Raw genomic sequence first — 5319 nt, 5'->3', positions numbered from 1 at the left:
CCCACCCCCACTCGTGACCCCACCCCCACACTCACCCCCACACCGACCTCCACCTCCCTCACAGCAGCACCGGGTCAGGTCAAATTCGGCACACTCGGAGTAATCACCGTCACCATTTTCACCTGGCAGGAAGGCATCCTCCAAGTGATACTTGACCCCGGGATGTTGACCTTGACCTTGACCTCCAGCACTGAAATGGCATCCATTATTGTTGTTATTGTAAAAAAGAACGCGCGAGTTTTTCGAGGAAATTAGCTGTAGTTCGATTTCTTGCAAGGGCACGGAGTTGTTTTCTTGACCTTTGACCGGCTTGTAGTGAGAAAAAACCTCCCCGCAACGAAGGAGGGGGTCGTCACCCCCGTGGGTATGATTCATGGTAACGATGGTGAGGATGTCGCGTTGGAGAGCATAGTTTTCGTACAGTGATTCATAAAAGAGCACTTTCACTTTGCACTTTCACTCTAATGAATGTTTCTCAGTCGATGAGCATTGAAAAGATCTGAAAAGTAAAATGTAATATTTAATAATAAAGTAAAACCCATATTTGACGTGTAAACTATACAAATTATAATTTTTTAATGATACAGCTTAGTAAATTGTTAGAAAAGAATGATTTTTTTCCAGTTTACATGCTAATTTTTTGTAATCCATAAAATTTTACATTTATAGGTTAAATTGGCACTTTAAAAAAAATAATGAAAATCTGGAACCTTGATAATTTACTTTTGAAGATAACTATTTTTGATATTCAGGAAGCAGTAAAGCCAAGATCGTCTTACGTTTCAATTTTACCACAGTTAGAACTACAAAGATGCTTAAAGTGTTTTGTTTAGAAATTTTTGTAAACCTTTAAAAATTTACAGATTTTGCTGGAAGTGTTCCGAATAATTGGGTGAATTGCAGTGTATTTTTCAATTTCCCCTAATTGCATAATATGCAAAAAAAAACATTATGCTTTTACGAGTGCGTTAAAGCAATTGTACGCACGTACATATTTCTCAATTTGCGTTCTCGACGAGTAAAAAAAACTATTTGTGGTAATCTTTCCACAGATTTATTTCATCTAAAATACTTCTCTCGTACAAAATCTTACCAACACATTTATTGGAATACGTATTAACTATTTTACTTTACAGCTTGTACCTAGCTTTACATTTTTTAACTTTCACCAAGCTGTCATATTTCCGAAATTCAGTCAGACCTCGTGTTTCTTAAAATGAAAAATTCCATGATCTTCACATGATTATCTACGAAAAAACCTAATTTTAGCCAACTATTTTCTTGTAATTGTCCGTCTATATTGCTTGATTTTAGTTGAACTTCACCTACAACAGGGCGACACTCCTGACTCTGCTAATGCTCACACGAGACTGAATTAGTTTCTTGCTGAACGTCTCCTTTTTGGGGAGGGAGAAAGAACGTTGGGCCAAAGTTAAGTTTCCGTCAATGAAATGCACTCAAAATCTGTTGGCAGCAAAATTGGTACAAACCAACTAACAATGAAAGTCTTTCACGTAAATGAAGAGAAAATTAGCTATTTTGACATTTCCCTCGATTAGGAGCAAATTATACGAGCTACGGATTTCAAACTTGGCACATTTAGTCAATAACTAAAGGCGTAGACTTTGGTTTGCTTGAATTTAATCTTGACCTTAAATTTCTTTACGATATCGAAATGTGTGGGAACGTTTTTAATGAAAAATAATTGGAGCTATTAATTCGAGATCAATTTAACTATTTAATACCGTCATAAAATAGTAAATATGATTTTAAAATTGTCAATGATCCTGAAAAAAACCTGCAAAATAAATACTAAATCTTCACAGTTTCTTAACTCGTTAGATATATAAGAAACGCCTAAATTGCAAAAAAAATCCCGGCGCCACTAGCATACGTATTTTGTGCAGCTTTTATTTGCACAAAAAAATTAATTCATTTCTTATTGGCATACGTGTTACTTCATCTCAAGCTTCACTTCACTCAATAAATTGCCAATTACATGTTTTCCTTTCCAACTTAAATGTCAACTTGTTCGCAAAAAAATGGAACCACCACATCCTGATCGACCCGTCACAATTATTCAATTTTATTTGAACAGACACATGACTCGTCTTCATCAAGGCTTGTCATTCACGTAGCGATGCGATAGCAGAATTATTCGTATCACTCGTTCCTCGTACCGTTTAAAGTGGTGGTTCTGCTAGATTTTTTTGGCTAAATGATCCCAGCTTAAATTGATCCCATCCAAGATTGTTATTTATTTCTTTGTATCAATTGAATTGGAAGTGACGGGAGGTCAACAACTTATTGACTTTTTGTTCGGAGTGACACATGCCTAGAATAATGGCGACTTTAAAAAAGATGGGTATGAGATGAAACATTTGGGATGGGATTTATTGTGGGAAGTTATTTTACAAAATTTTTTGCGAAATTATAGTGTTAAATTTTTAGGAACAAATTGGCGAATTTCAAGTGTTTCATAAATTTCAAATCTCACAAATTTCGCAAATTAAGGCACATCTTGCCAAATTTCCTAACTTGACTGACAACATAAATCCTTAAGTCCTCCCTTTAAATCTAGTATAATTTCAGCAAATATTGCAATTTTAAACCCAATCATAAAACTTGTAAATTTGCACATGTTATTATTCGCACAACTAACTAACTAATCCTAAGCATAACCTGTCTGCAGAAAATATTTGCAAAAATCGAACTTGTAGAAACGACACCACAATTACATTTTATTACAGGCGACTGATCATTTTACACATGAAATGCAATCGGTTCAATACCAAGTTCAAAGTCATAAGGCAAATAATGTATGTAAGTATGGCTTGACATTCTCCGAACTTTGTCATGATAAATAGTTGACTAGCTTTTTCATGGGAACACACAAAAAAGACGGGTTCGATTTTTTACAAAATTTTGACATGTCGTAATAGCCGTATTTCATGCTTAATTAAATTGGTTATCGGCGATGCCTTGACAGATAACCCCACCCCACCCCACCACTCAAATCGCTCACATAATTTATGCAGGCCCCAATTTCCCAACTTTTCAGGTAGTTACTCTCCTACTTTGTTCTAATGTATCATCATTACATTGAAACAAGTTAGGAATTTTGTATGATTATTGACACTGACATCAAATCCACATCAATCAAAATTCCTTTTACGGAAATGATGGCAATATATTTTTGCGTAATGGGAGTCATGTGAAACAGACCTGAGGATGAGTGTCGTCAGGTGAATTTTTACAGGCAAAACCAGTCTTCTTAAAAACCAGGCTAGTCTGAAATGCAGACTTTTAATCAATTATTAAATCATGTAATTTCAGGTTTGCCTCTCTTCATAAAATAAAAATTCACACAATTTTCTTCCAAGAATTTGAAATAAAAGTTGGATTCAAATTGCGAAAAATTTTTCCCAGCTTCCGTTTCGTCAATTAAATAGCTTATTCAGTGTGGAATTTTTTGACTTAATTGGAATATTCATCTCTTACTTATGCAGTTTTGCGATGGATCAAGTCACGTAAAATAAATGGATATAGTTTTTTTTTATTCTGCATCCGATTTCGTTAAGTGAGTAGCAATACCAGTTTTCATTCGATTTTTAGTGGTGATTAAGACAGAGTCGTAAACCTGGGGTAATTGAGATTGAAAAGTTTGGTTGGATGGCCTTAATCACGGGAAAACATCACAATTACGTTAAAAATTTACATGGAAAGTAGCCAGTCGTCAATTTTGCGAGACTTTCTTCCCCTTCGACAGTTTGATGGGGGACAGGGTGCCGAAATTGGAGGGGAATGAGGCAAAATACATGTCATATATGCGAAGAAAATTGATGTAATACGAATTTACGAAGTTTACGATATTTTTGCTGTTAAACATAAAATTAACGTGGTGAAAAAGATTAATTAACCTGACTTCAATCACATCTGATCACCAAAATTCCGGAATAGTAATTCTGTGAAATTTTTAAAAACGGAATTTAATTTATACACATATCAAAATTCCAAATCATTCTTTTTTAAATCACAAATGTTTTCGCTTTTAATATAAAATTAACGTGGTGAATTCAACAAAGAGTAACTTCGATGTACATCAGCAGATCTACTTTTATTAAAGGTAATAAATTTTGTGAAATTTTTAAAAACGGAATTTAAGTTATATATAAAGTGCAAATAAATCTTTTTTAAATAGCAAAAAAAACACAGATTAATTCACTATGATTTCACATGTTATTTAGCTTTCAAGCATATTTTTTTTGAAATTTTGAAAATCATTTTGCTAACTAGTTCTATAATCATTTTGCCAACAAATTTTTTTTATTTTTTTTTTCGTGCAAAATTTCAAGTTTTATTTTGTAGCTTATAAAAATTGATTTATATTTCTGACGAACCATGTTCTTAAATTCATTACAGGTGCGTATATACGTATGCTTACTCATTTTATTAATAAGTCTCAATAAAATCAGTCATTAATCAGTTGCTTTGTTGATGATTTAGGGGCATCATTTAATGTCCATAGATCAGAGGCTTAGTACTATTTGCATATTATTCAGAATACACAGACCGGACTACGAGCCATGTTAATTGGTGCTGATTTTTTGCAGGCTTGCTGAGTTTTATCTTAATCGAAATCTATGATGGGTTAGGGTGGGAATGAATCAAATTAAATACTTAAAATTGATTCATGACGAGAACATTTTTAAATTTCAGTGTTGAAGAAGTGAAACCACATACACTCGATGAATGAGGAAAGATTTAGATGGACGGATAATTTTTCATGCTTTCGCTTCCAAATTATGTATGATTTACATACTTATTTTTGTGATGAAATTGACGATTTTTGTGTGGAAATTTCACTATTTGATTATAGTTTTTGTGATATATTTTGAGCCAAATATTTAATCACAGTTTATTTAATCGTTAGAATACTTATATGCAGTTTTACCGGTCTGGTGACAGCTTGCTACCAATAAATGTGGAAAAATACTTTATGAAATAGATAAAATAAATTTTTACTAAATAAATTTTTGAACAATTTCATTGTCACCGATTTAACAAATGCATACGAATATGTAATTTGCTAATTACCAGTTAAATTTTTGAGAAAAAAGTCCAAACTTTTTAGAAAACACAATTCCATATTTGACTTACCAACTAAAACTTCTTGACACAAAAATCAAAATTTCCCCAAGATTCCGGCATTTTTCCTCATTTTCATAAAAATCATGGCCAAATACACCCTTCCAAATAACGGACAGACAAAAATAAATTGAAATAAATTAGACTGAGACACGCAGAAAAAGCACAAAA

The sequence above is a fragment of the Folsomia candida genome, unplaced genomic scaffold (assembly GCF_002217175.1).
Source record: "Folsomia candida strain VU population unplaced genomic scaffold, ASM221717v1 Fcan01_Sc008, whole genome shotgun sequence".
Taxonomy (NCBI): domain Eukaryota; kingdom Metazoa; phylum Arthropoda; class Collembola; order Entomobryomorpha; family Isotomidae; genus Folsomia; species Folsomia candida.
The sequence above is the reverse complement of the archived record's forward strand: the minus strand, read 5'-3'. Positions refer to the sequence as shown.